At 32.1% G+C, this 15,533-nt stretch overlaps 1 long non-coding RNA gene across 3 annotated transcripts; it reads right to left on the bottom strand.

Annotated features, from left to right (window-relative positions):
* Nucleotides 1–470: 470 nt before the first annotated feature.
* On the bottom strand, nucleotides 471–2,151 carry LOC140692739 (uncharacterized). 3 transcript variants are annotated; one of them, XR_012068308.1, is made up of 3 exons: nucleotides 2,002–2,151; nucleotides 1,319–1,400; nucleotides 471–744 (listed from the first exon to the last, which is right to left on the bottom strand). It is a non-coding gene; the product is annotated as an uncharacterized lncRNA (long non-coding RNA). The 3 variants fall into 3 exon arrangements; XR_012068309.1 differs by having other exon boundaries at nucleotides 2,054–2,143; XR_012068307.1 differs by lacking the exon at nucleotides 2,002–2,151 and adding an exon at nucleotides 1,544–1,814.
* Between the last annotated feature and the right edge of the window lie 13,382 nt (nucleotides 2,152–15,533).

Here is a 15,533-nt window from a genome sequence, read left to right as displayed (position 1 = left end):
CTGCATTTATCTCCTGTTCCAAACTATCCTAACTTAACACTTTTAATACTTTCCAGGATGAACCAGAAACCACTTAGTACTTTTCCCTCTCTCCATGTTTTAGTCTTTTTCCAAACTCTTCCATTTTCTCTTCTCCCTTAAAAGATATTACTTAAATTCACTCCCATATTTTTCCATCAAATGATCATATCAATCAAATATCTCTTTTTTTCTATAAATGGTAACATAGTCTCCCATTTAACTCAACTCTATTTAAAAAAAATAAGGAAAATACAGGTACACATCTATGTTTATTGTTCAAATAAGAAAATTGCTGGTATTTGTCAACATTTGCCAACATCAATTTTAATCTTTGTTATCCTGCATAATCTGGTAGTCCTCTGGTAGATCAGTTGTAATTAGGATGACTTTCATTAACTGAAGATGGCGGATGAGTTGGCCTTCAAACAGTGTTAGCTGATGAATCAGCTATCACTGGCACTGAAAACCGTGGGTTGATCCCTGGTTGAAGTTTAGATAAACGACCTTCATTGGAAGATATGTTGTGATATCTTTTTGGAAAAGTAGAAGTCTCCACCATCAGTCCAAAATAATTGCTCTGTATGCGAGACAGGTGCTGTACTGAGAAGAAGTTTTAGTTGTAATGAAGTTCACAACACAGCGATTTGCTTCAGCTGCTTTGAGAGTGCCCGTGGACAGTGGTCAACTGATTTAAAACAGCACGTTGATCCACTGGAATTTTTTCTGGTGGTCAAAGTGACATTGATGATGGAGGAGAAAAATTACCTCTGATCAGGGTATTTGTATCACCAATTATGTGGCTAGTAGAGGGCTTTCTTATTAGAGGCATGTTTAAATTTGCAGAAGGTAAAAATGCACTTTCTCCACTAGTGTCAGCCACAAAACCAGAATTATGATTATCCACATTACACACTGCTTTAAAGTGCTTCTTCTTGAAATCTTCAGCCAATGAAGATATCAGAGAGGCATGTTTAGTCCCAACTCTTTTTATTCTCACTAAAAGCTGGGGAGAGCCTCATTTAAAATTTGGATTCTGATAGAACTGCTGCTACAACCAAAGGGGAAAGATTTTTGTAATATTTTAAATCAAAATGCAAGAATACAATAAGCCTAACCTATAAAACCTCAGATTTCACGTTTACTATGCAAAGATAATATCATCAAAATATGAATATTGCTGACTATATTTTGAAGTTCCTTTTTTGGAAAATACACATTTAAATAGTATAGTCATCAAATTAAAAATTTAGCATTTGCAGTGATGGTGAATGCCACTTTTTAAAAGCAGCTTTAATACCTTTCTTTAGATTTCTGGTAAGATTCATAGTTGCAAGCAAAGATTCTCATGATCTTGACTACAGAAGGCACTGTCTTCATTTCTAGAGAAAATAAAGGATTTTAGCATTAGTAGTTTTATACAATATTCAAAATCTTGCTTTATATTTATATTACCATAGATTGATGTAGAAAATAAAATTTAATATATATAAGTTACCAAGTCGTAACTAAAATTTCTGAATACCTTGCTTAAAAAATAGATTTCTTTTTCTTCTGCCAGAAAGTCAGCTAGACAAGCAGATCTTTGAAAATTCTGCCACCCTTTACTAAATCCATAAAGGTAAAGATGTCTAACTAAAGTTTTCATACTTCCAGTTTCAAATATTCTGAAAGGGGTCTTTCTTTCCAAAACCTCCTTGTTAAAGACATCTTCATCAATCACTATGGAAGTTCCATTATCATCCCACCACATGGATTTAAATTGATCACTCCCAGCCATTTTCCAGAGTTTTCTTGGAAATGTCAGAGAATGAAAATAATTATCTTTATCTGGTTCAGAGACACAATGTGTGCAACATGGTCTTTTTATCCAGGATTCTACAGAGAAAGTCTGAAAAACATTTTCTTCAATCAAAGACCTCAATTCTAAGTCCCCAGAGAATATTTGATCATACAATAGAGATGTACTAGACATTCCTGAACCTGTTGGTCTATCATTAGGAGACACATCTTGAATTTCTGAAGAAACATGTACCATCTCAAATAACTTTTTCTACAGCTAACTTTCTAATCTGCATGATTTTGAGCACTGTAGCTTCAAATGCTGCTTTGGCAGGCCTGCAGAGATAAACAGCTAGGCCATCACAATGGTTGTCAAGTTGAGTAGTTGTGACATCACAAAACGACTGGTCTCCTAGCAACTCAAAAGTAACATTCAGCCAGTGTTTAATTCTCATTCATCCAATTAAAATGAAACATATAGGATGCTTATTTTTATACTGTGATCTGCAAATTTTATCCCACAAAATCTTTTTAAATAATTTAATTTTGGGGACTATGATATAAAATAAATCTCCATTCTTTTGTACAAAATTTTATGCTGGATTGGTGAAGAGAGAATTAATAGTGCAAAAAATATATAAAATAATTTTTAAGTTTTGGAATTTGAAATGAAATTTGTGTAAAACCTGTACAGGAAATGTATAACTATTTCATAATCCTTTGTAATTAAAGTGAAACTTATTTTGATTTGGAAATTGAAGTAAATATTTATCTGTGTACTTTACAATAAGAAGCTCTATATTCAAAACATGAGCAGAATAAATATCAGTTTATTTGATATGTTTATAAATAAATGGTAAATATTTATGAAATAAAATTAAATTAAAATAATGAATCAAATTTAAGATATCCCAAAGTGAGGAATTTTTGTTTTAAATTTTATTTCAGTGCTATAAGTAAAACAAATGTAATTTAATATTCAACTTTAAAATTTCACAAGAGAATATCTTATAGTATACATAAAAAAGTTTATTTTTGCCATTCTTTCACTCAGAGGTTTTCAGTCCCTAGAAGGAATACATCTTCTTGTCATATTTATAATCCATACTCTTGTGGCTTCTGTCAAATGTTCCAAAATGATGTTGATAAATACACTTATGCACAAGATCCTGGGTTCAATAAGCAGTGCCTCCATTAAGGGGCAAACAAATAAACAGTCAAAATACAAAGAAATAACTGAATATGTGGGTGGGTGTGGAAAAGACCAGGTAATGCATTTTAGGAAGCAATATGTTTCTCAGTGCTGAAACAGTTGGCATTGTTAGTAAAATACGGCATTTTAAGGCAAGTGTTTTGTTCACTAATTGTAAATAATAGCTATGTTCTTAGTCAGTAAACTGTAGCAAATCCAGTTCAACAAAAAGTTATATTATTTATTAAGAAATGAATTCCCTTAAACATAAGCCAAATTCAAAATGAGAGATAAAATTTTTAAATAAATAAATGTACACTAAAACTACAATGTAAATTGTTCCTTCAGTATGTGTATATTTCATTCTAAATAAGCATTACCAACCTGAATTCATTGCATATAATAAGTATTATAAACTATAGTTAAGAGGGTTTTAGTCCTGTTTCATAAATATTATTTAACATACACAAATGAATATATGTGATACCATCCCTTAAAAAACACAGAATTCAAAAATAACAATCTCAAAATACGTAGGAAATTTATTGACAGATCTGCACTTAAGTTTTCGGTAAAACTAATCTTAACAAATTCACTTTAACTAGAATGTAACTAAACATAACAAAAGCCATATTTGAAAAACACATGACTAACATCAAGTTCAATGTTAACATACAGGAAGGATTTCCTCTAGTCCAATAATAAGAAAAAATAGCTCATTTTCACAACTCCAAAATTGCACTACTAGAATTTCTAGCCAGAACAACTAGTCAAGAAAAAATATAAAAGGCATTCAACTTGTAAACAAGCAGTAAAATTTTCACAGACAACATAATTATACATAGATGGAAAACTAAATACAGTCCTCCAGTGACTGTTAGAAATAATAAACAAACTTAGTAAACTTCCAGAATACAAAATCAATATACAAATATCCATTGCATTTTTATATAGTAAAAACGCATTATCAGAAAGAGAAATTAGAAAAACAATTTTGTGTACATTTATGCCAAAAAGAATAAAATAGGAATAGATTTGATAAGTGAAATAAAAGATCTAAACATAGGTCTATAAATTAAAGGTGTAAGAAATATAAGTAAAGAAAATAAATAAAGATATTCTGTGCTCAGGGATTGTATACAATGTGAGGAAATACTCTAATCTATTTTTCACATGTTCAATCTCCCCAGCACTAAATATTGAGAAGAATGTCTTTTCTTCATTTTATACTCTTGCTTCCTTTTTCATGGATTAATTGATCATAGATGTGAGGGATTATATCTGGTTGCTCTATTTTCTTCTATACATTGGTGTCTGTTTTTGAGCCAGTATCATGTTGTTTTAATTACTAAAGCTTTGTAGGAATGTTTAACAACAGAGAAATTTACACTATTATATTTAATACACTTTTTCAAGATTATTTTGGCAACTCATGATCTTTGTGGTTACATATAAATTTTGAAATTATTTGTTCTATTTAATGGAAAAATCTCATGGGTATTTTGACATGAATCACACTAAATATAGATTGCTTTGCGTAGTATGGTTGTTTCAACCACATAGTTTCACATCATTAACATAAGAGACCTTTTCATTTCTTTGGATCAGTTTTAATTTCCTTCATCCATTTTATCCATTTTTTAACATATAGGTTTTCATCTTATTTGTTAGCTTCATTTCTAGGTATTTTTTACATATATATAAAATTATATACATTATATTTGTAAACACGTTTCCTACACAAATACAACAGGCAGAAGGCAATGGCAAGACATATTCAAAGTCCTGAATGAAAAAAAGCTGTATTCTAAGATAATATATCAAGCAATGCTATCCTTTAGAATAGAAGGAGAGATAAATAACTTCCACAAAAGCAAATACTAAAACAATTTAGCAACAGAAAAACAAATAATGAAATATCTACTCTAAAAAATAAGAAGCAGGATGCTATAGAAAGGAGAAAGACATTATTAGATAGGTAATAGCTACAATTACTTTCAATAGAATAAACATGATGTTGTAAAACAGGACATCAAAATTTCTAAGGTTCATAGAGTGAAACAGGATAATACAGAGTATTTTCTTCTTGTTTCTGTTCTCTTTAGGATGGGCTAGAGTTTGTATTCCTATCAGTTAAAATAAACAGATATAGTAATGGGTCAATATACATACAAAACAGGGTAAACATAAGTCAAAACCTTACAATGAAGTCACAAGTCAAAAAAGAAACCAAGATAATAAAAAAGAAAACTTATCAAGCCACAAAAAGAAAAAAAAGTGAACAAAAAGGAAATTCATAATCAACTGGGAAATGAAGTTCAAAATGGAAATAAACACCAGTCTGTCAATAATTATCACAATTGTTAATAGACTAAGTGCTCCAATCAAAAGATATATATTGTCAGATGGGATAAAATAATAAGACCCTACATTATGAAGCATACAAGAAGCCCACTTTAGTAAGAGGAACACACATCAATTCAAAGTCAGAAGATGGAAAAATATATTCCATGCAAATGCACATGACAAGAAAGCAGGACTAGCAGTACTGACTTCACACAAATTAGACTTTACAACAAAGGCCATAAAGAAAGATAAACAAGGACATGATATAATGATTAAAAGAGCAACAAAAAATAAGGGTATTAACCTCATTAATATATGTGCACCCATTAAAGGAGCACATAAATACATAAAGCAAATACTAATAGATGAAAAGGGAGAAATGGATGGGAACACAATCACGGTAGGAGACTATAACTCCCCATTTCCATCACTAGACTGGTGTTTCAGACAGAAAATTAATAAGGGAACAAAGATACAAAAAGTTACGATAAAATAATTGGAGTTGGTTGATATTTTCAAAACAGTACTCCTCCCCAAACAGAATATACATCTTCTCCAGTTCACATGGAATATTTTCTCGGAAAGATTATGTACTCAGGCACAGAGGAAGCCTCAAAAAATTTAAGAAGATAAAAATTATTTCAAGCGTCTTTTCTGAGTATAATACCATGAAACTAGAAGTCAATCACAGAAAAACAGGGAGAAGAGATGAGAGCATGTACATTAAACAACATGGTACTAAAACAAGTTGGGGAGTTGATGAAGTAAAATAAGAAATTAAAAAATATCTTGAGAAATATGACAAAACACTATTCAAAGCTTATGGAATACAGTTAAAGCTGGCTTAAGAGGGAAGTTCAAATTGACAAGGCCCTTCTCAAAGTAGAAGAGCAATTTCAAATTAATAATCTAACGTTCCATGTAAACTAATCATGAAAAGAAGAGCAAACAAAACCAAAAGTCTACAGAAAGAGGGACATAATAATGATCAAGGAAGAAAAAATGAAATAGAGATTAAAAAATAGCAACAAATCAATCAAACTGTTTTTAAAAATAGTAGACAAAATTGACAAAACTCTGGACAGACTCATCAACAAGAATTGAGTTAGAACACAAACAATATAAGAAAACACAATGGAGAAACTACAAATAGTACAACAAATTTGCAAAATATCATAAGGGAATACCATGAGCAACTGCATGGAAACAAACTGGATAACCAGGAAGAAATGGAGGAGTTTCTGGAAACACTCAGCCCACCATGTTTGCATTAAGAAGAAATTGACCATTTGAACAGACAGATCACAAGAAATGTAATAGAATTATCAATAAAATAAAAAATCTCTGCATCAAATATTCAGACCCAAATAGCTTCAATGGGGAATTTGACCAAACATACAAAGAAATATCCATACGAGTCCCACTAAAATTCTTCCAAAAGATTGATATGGAGAGAGTACACCCAAACTCACACCATAAGGCCAACATCAACCTGATACCAAAACCAGACAAAGACACTATCTCAAAAGAAATCTATAGGCCAATATCATTGATAAACATAATTGTAAAAGTCTTTAAGAAATTATTAACAAACAGAATCCAACAGCATGTAAAAAAGATCATACACCATGGTCAAGTTAGGTTCATACCAGGAACACAAGAATGGTTGAATATACACAAATCAATCAATCAATTGTGATAAACCATATCAACAACAGAGAGGACAAAACCAAATGATCATGTCAGTAGATACAGAAAAAGCATTTGATAAAATTTAGCACCTATTTTCAATAAAAGTTCTTATCACAGTGTGCATAGGGGGACCAAATATCAACATAATGAAAGCTATTTATGACAAACATATATCAGCAATATACTCAATGTTGAAAAACTGAAACACTTCTCACAAAAACCTGAGACAGGAAATGGTTGCCCATTCTCACAATTTCAATTGAATATAGTCTTGGAAGTCCTAGCCACAACGATCAGGCAAGAAAAAGAAATAAAATGATCCAGACTGGAAAAGAAGGGGTAAAATTGCCACGATATGCAGACATGACCCTATATACAGAAAACTGTTAAAGCTTCACAAATAAATACTTAGGCTAAAAATCAACTGGGCAAGGTACCCAGAATAATGTACAAAAACCCATTGCATTCCTTTACACTGCCATTCAATCAACAGGAAAACAAAGTATAGAAAGAACCACTTTTATATCTGCACCCAAAACTATAAAATGCTAAAGAATAAATCTGACCAAGGAGGTGAATGACTTATACATGGAGAACAAGAAAACATTGATTGAGGAAATCAAAAAAGATTTGAAGTATTGAAAAGATACACAATGGACTTGAAATGAAAGAAACAATATGGTTAAAATGGGCATAATGCCCAAGGCAATCCACAGACTTATTGTGATTTACTAACATACTATGAAAAACATTTCTTTTTATGACTGAAACAAATGATCCTAAGATTTACACAGAATCATAAAAGATCCATAATTTCCAAAGCAATTTTCAAGAAAAAGAAAGAGGCTGGAGGAATAAACCGCCAGGTCTCCATACACTATTGCAGTGCTACAATAATCAAAATGACATAATATTGGTACAGAAACAGGCATATTGACAAATGGAACAGAATATAGGGCCTAGAAATAAATCTACAGGCCTATGTTCAATTAACCTTTAACAGAGTAGCCAAGAATATGACACAGAAAAGACCATCACTTCACCAACTGGTGTTGGGAAACCTGGATAGCAGCATGCAGAGCAAAGGAGATAGAACACTACTTCACTCCATACACAAGAATAAACTCAAAATGGCTTGAAGACTTAAATGTAATGCAAGACACAGTAAATCTCCTAGAAGAAAACAAAGGCAAACACTCTGAGATAAATCTCAGCAATGATCTCCTAGAACAGCCTACTCAGGTAATGGATGTAAGAGCAAAATTAATAAATGGTACCTAATTAAACCTATAATCTTTTGCACAGCAAAGGGAACCATAAAGAAAGCAAAATGACAACCTACAGGATTAAAGAAAATATTTAGAAGTGATGCAACTGACAAAGTCTTAATTTCCAAAATATAAAGACTTCATACAACCTAATAATAATAAAAAAAAGAACAACAATCTGAAAATGGGCAGAAGCCCTAAACAAGCAATTCTCCAATAAAGACATACAAATGGCACATAGATATATGAAAAAAAAAACAAAATTGCTCACTATTATTATCAGAGAAGGGCAATTCAAAACTATCATGAAGTATCAGCTCAAAATAGTCACAATGGCCATCATTCAAAAGTCCACAAACAATAAATGCTGGGGAAGCTTTGGAGAAAGGGAACCTTCCTACACTGTTGGAAGGAATGAAGTTTGGTGCAGTATTGTGGAAACCAGGGTAGGATTTCCTCAAAAGAATAAAAATAGACTTAACATACAACCCAGCAATCCCACTTCTGGGTACATAACAAAAGGAACTCTAATTCAAAAAGACATCTGATCCCCAATGTTCTTAGCAGTGCTATATACAACATCCATGACATGGAAGCAACCTAACTTTCCAACAATAAATGACAGTATTCAGAAGTTATGCCATATTTACACAATGGAATAATATACTGCAATAAAACTAAAGCAATAACATTTGCAGCAAAATGGATGTCCCCAAAAAGAGTCATTCTAATTGAAGTAAACCAAAAAGAGAAAGAAAAATAATACATGATATGACATATGTGGAACCTTAAAAAAAATTTTGGATGAGAACACTATATTTCATCTACAAAATTGAAACACACTCGCAGATCTACTAAACAATTTTATGATTACTGTGGAAAGGGGCTGTGAGAGGATATATTTGGGAGCTGTAGATTTATAAATGTTATCCACTATATATAAAAATAGATTTTTTCAAAACTTCTTTTGTGTGACACAGGGCAGTAAGTTAAATATCGTGAAGTAACATTTAATAGGCACACAAATATATGCATGTACCGGAACACTGTGCTAAGCACCACAGATTAACACATTGTAAATGGCAGTACTTCAATGATAAATAAATGAATAAATATGTAAATAGATAAATAAATAAATAAATAAATAATAACTAAATAAAAAATATTTAATTATAAATTAAATACAAAGATTCACACTACTTAAATTTACACTTCAAGAATATAGGAGAAAACAGAAAGAATAAAGAAGAAAATTGAATGAATGAGAGTAAGGCAAATAAGAAGAGAAACAATTGAAAAGATAAAAAAAATCCTAAGTCTGTTTCTATTAAACATAAAGTGGACAAACGTTTAGGTTGGCTAAGAAAATAAAGACTCAAATTAAATTAGAAATACAAGAGAAGATATTACCACTGAAGTTGTAGAGATGCAAAGCATCATAAGAAACTACCACTAGCCAACCATTTGAATGACCTAGAACAAAAGACAAATTCCCAGAAACATATGTCTTCCAATACTGAATCAAGAACAAATTAGAATGTTAAATAAAGCAGAAGTGTGTATGAGTAAATCAGTAATCCAAACCTACCAAACCAGAAAATATTTACAAGATGACTTTACTGGTGAATTCTGTCCTACATTTGAAGACAATTTTTCACCAATTCTTCCCCAAATCTTCCAAGAATTTGAAGAGGGTGAAAGTTTCCAAACGTGTTTTATGATACCAGCTTTATTTGCATTACAATTCTGGAAAGGACATTATATGCAAAATATAGAATATTATCCCTGATGAAGATATGTGCCAAAATTCTCAACAAAACACAAGCAAAATGAGTTCAAAATCACATTTAATGTATCATACACATACATGAGTAAAGGGATTTATCCCTGGGTTTAAGCATACTTCAAAATATTCAAATCAATAAAGGTGACATGCCACACTAATATAATGAGAAATAAAACTCACATAATCATCTCAATAGGTGCAGAAAAAGCATTGTATATAATGCAACATCCTTTTAAGATACTCCCATCAAATTAAATTAACCCTGTCAGCGGCACGATATCATATACACACAAAGACTGTGTGAAGAGAAGCAAAGCAGTTCTCTCTTTATTGATTCTTAGAAGAAGGGTTTATAAAGGACATGCACAATGCCTCACATATCATCTAAGTTATAACAATGTTAATAATCTTAAGCTATTTATGTCCCCATGCTCCTACAGTAAGCCCAGGATGTTAAATGATCAAGGATTTTTTTAAAGTTCATCAAAGAACTTCATTAAGTTGGCCATCTCTTATCCAGCTGGCTGTGCCTGTCTTAGGATGCCCTCCTCCGAGGATCTTACCCAACATAGACTATCCAGCCATACATACTAGATACATTGAGTAGGCCATTTCTTATCCAGCCCGGATATGTGACATTCCTCACAGCTTGTTTATCAGTTCAGCCCATGGGCTTATTCTCTAGAGCCTTCAGACAGGGGCCTACCAACCCAACATCCCTTGACAGAAAAATGGATGAAAAAATTTGATGTATATATGCAATGGAATCAATACTTTGCATTCCTATCAACAGAGTCCATGGTGTTCCTTTATCTCCACAATCTCACAAACATCAATTTCTTTTCTTTTTGATGAGAGCCTTCTGACAAGTGTGAGGTCTTGTCTCATTCTTGGTTTATGTCTTTTGTAATAATTTATAACTCTGAATATATTTTCATGTGTCATTTAGCCAACTGTATGTTTTCGACAGAAAATAGATTCAGATCTATCTATTCAGTTCCTATGGACTTTTTTTCAATTCGATTTTTTGGTTTTTTTGTTGTTGTTGTGGGGTGAGAGTTTGCCATATAGTTTGAATATTACCACTTGATTGGAAAATATCACTTGCAAATATATTCTCCCATTGTGTTGGTTGACTTTTCACTTTATTGATCATATTTTCTACAGTGCAAATCTGTTTAATGTTATACAATCATATTTTGTTAGTTTTTCTTCTGCTTCCCTTGCCAGAGGAGAGATACATAGAATCAAATTAAGTCCAATGTCAGAGTGTACTTCTTATGTTTTACCCTAGGATCCTTTATTTTCAGGGTGTATGTTTTATATGCTCTGGAGTGGGATTGCTGTGTCATATGGTAGGTCTATTTTTATTTCTTAAAGAAACTTCCATACAGTTTCCAAAGTGGTTGCACCAATTTTCATTCCCACCAACAGCGTTGAGCGTCCCTTTTTCTCCACAACCACCCCAATCTTTATTATTTGTAAACATTTGGATGACATCCTTTCTCAATAGTGTGAGGTAAAACGTTATTTTATTTTTGTCTTGCCTTTGTAAAATGATTAGTAATGTGAGCCTGTTCTTATGTTCCTGTTTGTCATCTGTGTGTCTTCTTTAGAGAATTGTCTCCTGCTCATTTTCTCACTGAGTTGTTTGAAGATTTTTGAAGTGGATTTGTATGAACGATGTGTGTATTTTGGAAATTAGCCTCTTGTTGATTGCATTGTTTCCTAAAGTTGTCTTCCATTTGGAAGTTCATCTTTTCATTTTGTTTATTTTCCTGTGTAGAAGCTTTTAAGTTTAATTAGGACATTTAATTTATTTTGCTTTAATTGTTTTCAGCTTGGGAGTGTGACATAAGAAAATTTTGCTATAATTTAGGTATTGCTTTGCCTATGTTAGTTTCCAGGAGTTTTATTGTGTCATGTATTAGATTCAGATATTTAAATTATTTTGAGTTTATTTATGTACAGTGTGAGGGAGTGTTCTAATTTCATTGATTTACATGTACCTGTCTACCATTCTCAACATCACTTGCTGAAGACTGTCTTTAAGGCATTGTATGTTTTCTTTCCTTTGTCATAGTTTAGTTGACCATAGGTGTGATGTTTTATTTCTGCCTCTGTGTTCTGTTCCAGTGATATAGATGTTTGTTTGTTTTCCAGCATTGTGTGTTTGATTACTGTATTTTTGTAATATAGTCTGAGATCTGGTAGGGTTATGGGTTATGTCTCCAACTTGTTCTTTTTCCTGATTGTTTCTTTTGCAGTTCGTGTTCTTTTGTAGTTCCATACAAATCATAGGACTGTTTTTAGTTCTGTTGAGAATAACATTTATTTTGATCTGAATCACTTTATATCTGTAGACAATTTTTTAGCATGCAGATTTTAGCAATATTAATTGCTCTAAACTAAGACCTTGTGATTTCTTTCCATTTCTTTACATCATCTTCAAATTTATCAGTGTCCTATTGAGGGTTTTGTCTTGTTTTTTTATACGTTTATCATTTTTTGATCTGATTTCACATGGATTTTTTTAAAAATTATGGAATATTTCATTGTTCGTGTAAAGAAATGTGACAGTTTTGTATATTAATCATGAATCATGCTACTTTGCTAAATGGCTTTATTAGATTTAGTTGTTTTGGTTTGGAGAATCTTTAGGGTTCTCTATATAAATTATCATGTCATCAAATATAATAACAGTTTTACTTCATTCAATCCAACTTGAATAACTTTATTTCTTGTCTGATTGCTTTTGCTAGGACATCCCATACTGTGTTTAATAGAAATGATGAGAGTGGGCATCCTTGTCTTATTCCTTAATTTGGCTATCAGTTTTTCACTTTTGCATATCATGTTGTCTTCGGGTCTGTAATTAATGACTTTAGTTATTTTGAGATATATTTCCTGAATCCTACTTTGGTAAGAGTTTTCTATTGTTGTTGTTGCTATTGTTTTTGTTGTTGTTTTTGCTGCTGTTGCTGTTTTAATGAATAAATGTTGAATTTTATGAAATGCTTTTTATGGATATATTGGGATGACCAGGTCGTTTTCTCTTTTTCTTTTGTTAATATGGTGTATCAAACTGATTCATTTGTGTATGTTGAACCTCTCTTGTGACCCTGCAATTAAACCAAGTTGGTCATGGTGTATGATTCATTTTAGGTATTGCTGGATTTAGTTTGCTAATAATATTTTGAAGAATTTCTGTATCTAAATCTATCAAATATATTGACTTGAAGTTCCCTTTGCCCGTAGTATGTTCTTTGGCTTTGCTATCAAGGTGATGAAAGCTTCACAGAATTAAATTGGGAGTTTCCCACATCTTCACTATGTTTGAATAGTTTGAAGAGTATAAGTTCTGCTTTGTATTTTTGTACAGTTCTCCACGGGAGCTGTTTAAATCTTCACTTGTATGTAACGATTTTTTTAAATGCAGATTCTATCTTTCTTCTACTAATCAGTTTGTTCAAATTATTTGTTTCTCCTTATCTCTGTCTCTTTCTAAACATTTGTCTATTTCTTCTAAGTTGTCCAGTTTATTGGCATGTAAGTCTTGACAAAATGATCCCTTTTTTGTATATCTGAGGTAACAATTGTTATTTCTCTTCTTATATTTCTTACTCTATTTCTTTGGAGCATCACTCTTTTCTTCATGATGCACCTGGCTAGAGGTTTTTTGATTTGCTTTTCTTAAAAAGAAAACATAACACAAAATCTTTGGTTTTACTCCCTTTTGCATAGTTTTCTTTTGTCTATAATTTATATTTACAAATGTGATATTTAGGATAATGTTTTTTTCTTTTTTTTAACTTTTTTTTATTGATTTACAGTCATTTTACGAAGTTGTCTCAAATTCCAGCCTAGAGCACAATTTTTCAGTTACAATGAACATACATACATTTGTTGTCCCATTTTTTCCTCTTTGAGCTGCCTTAAGGTCTTTTATACATTTCCCTGTGCTATACAGTACAATCCTGTTTATCTATTCTACAATTTTGACCTCCTAGTCTATCTTCACAATCACCGCCGCATTGCAAACAATACATTGTATTCTATGTCTGCGAGTCTATTTCTGTTTTGTATTTGGGATTTTTTTGTTTTGTTTTGTTTTGTTTTTAGATTCCACTGATGAGCCATCTCATATGTTATTTTTCTTTCTCTTTCTGGCTTACTTCACTTAGACTGAATTTCTCCAGGAGCATCCATGTTGCTGAAAATGGCGTTATATTTTTGGTTTATATGGCTGACTAGTATTCCATTGTATAAATATACCACCTCTTCTTTATCCAGTCAACTGTCGATGGACATTTAGGCTGTTTCCATGTCTTTGCTATTGTAAATATTGCTGGCTATGAACATTAGGGTGTAGGTGTCATTCTGAAATGTGATTCCTTCTGGATTTATGCCCAGAAGCTGGATTCCTATGACATTTGGTTAGTCGATTCCAAGGCTTTTGAGGATTCTGAATCCTGTTTTCCACATTGGCTGCACCAAACTTCATTGCCACCAGCAGTGAAGAACGGTTACCTTTTCTCCACAGCCTGTCCAGCATTTGTCACTTGTGGATTTTTGTATGATGGCCATTCTGACTGGTGTGAGGTGATACGTCACTGTAGTTTTGATTTGCATTTCTCTGATAATCAGTGATATTGAGCATTTTCTGATGTGCCTATTAATCATTTGTTTGTCTTCCTTGGAGAATCACTTGTTTAGGTTTTCTGCCCATTTTTGGATTGGGTTGTTTATTTTTTCTTATTCAGTTGAATGAGCTGCTTATATACTCTGAAGATAAAGCCTTTGTCAGTTTCACATGCAAATTTTTTCCCATTCCGTAGGGTTTATTTTTGTTTTACTTCCAGTGTCTTTACTGTGCAGAAACTTATAAGTTTAATTAGGTCTCTTTGTTTATTCTTGCTTTTATTTCTTCTACGAGAAAATTTCGAGACATTTCAGTTAATGTTTTGCCTATATTTTCCTCTAGGAGGTTTATTGTATCTTGTCTTATGTTTAAGTCATTGATCCATTCTGAGTTTATTTTTGTGTATGGTGTTCTAGCTTCATTGGGAGTGTTCTAGCTTCATTGATTTACATGCTGCTGTCCAGTTTTCAAAACACTGTTTGCTGAAGTGTCTGTCTCTATTCCATTGTAATTTCTTGCCTCCTTTGTCGAAGATTACTTGACCAAAAACTTGTGGGTTAATTTCTGGGCTCTCTATTCTGTTCCATTGGCCTATATGTCTGTTTTCCTAACAATCCAGTGCTGTCATGTTGACTGTAGCTCTATAGTAGTATCTGAATCATTAGTGTAAGGAAATACCACTGATTTTTGAACCTTAATCTTGTAACCTGCTACCTTGCTGAATTTTTTGATCAGCTGTAGTAAATTTTATCTGGATCTTGCAGGGTTTTCTATATATAGTAACATATTATCTGCATATAGTGAGAC

The sequence above is a fragment of the Vicugna pacos genome, unplaced genomic scaffold (genome assembly GCF_048564905.1).
Source record: "Vicugna pacos unplaced genomic scaffold, VicPac4 scaffold_16, whole genome shotgun sequence".
NCBI classification, from domain to species: domain Eukaryota; kingdom Metazoa; phylum Chordata; class Mammalia; order Artiodactyla; family Camelidae; genus Vicugna; species Vicugna pacos.
The sequence above is the reverse complement of the archived record's forward strand: the minus strand, read 5'-3'. Positions and strand labels throughout refer to the sequence as shown.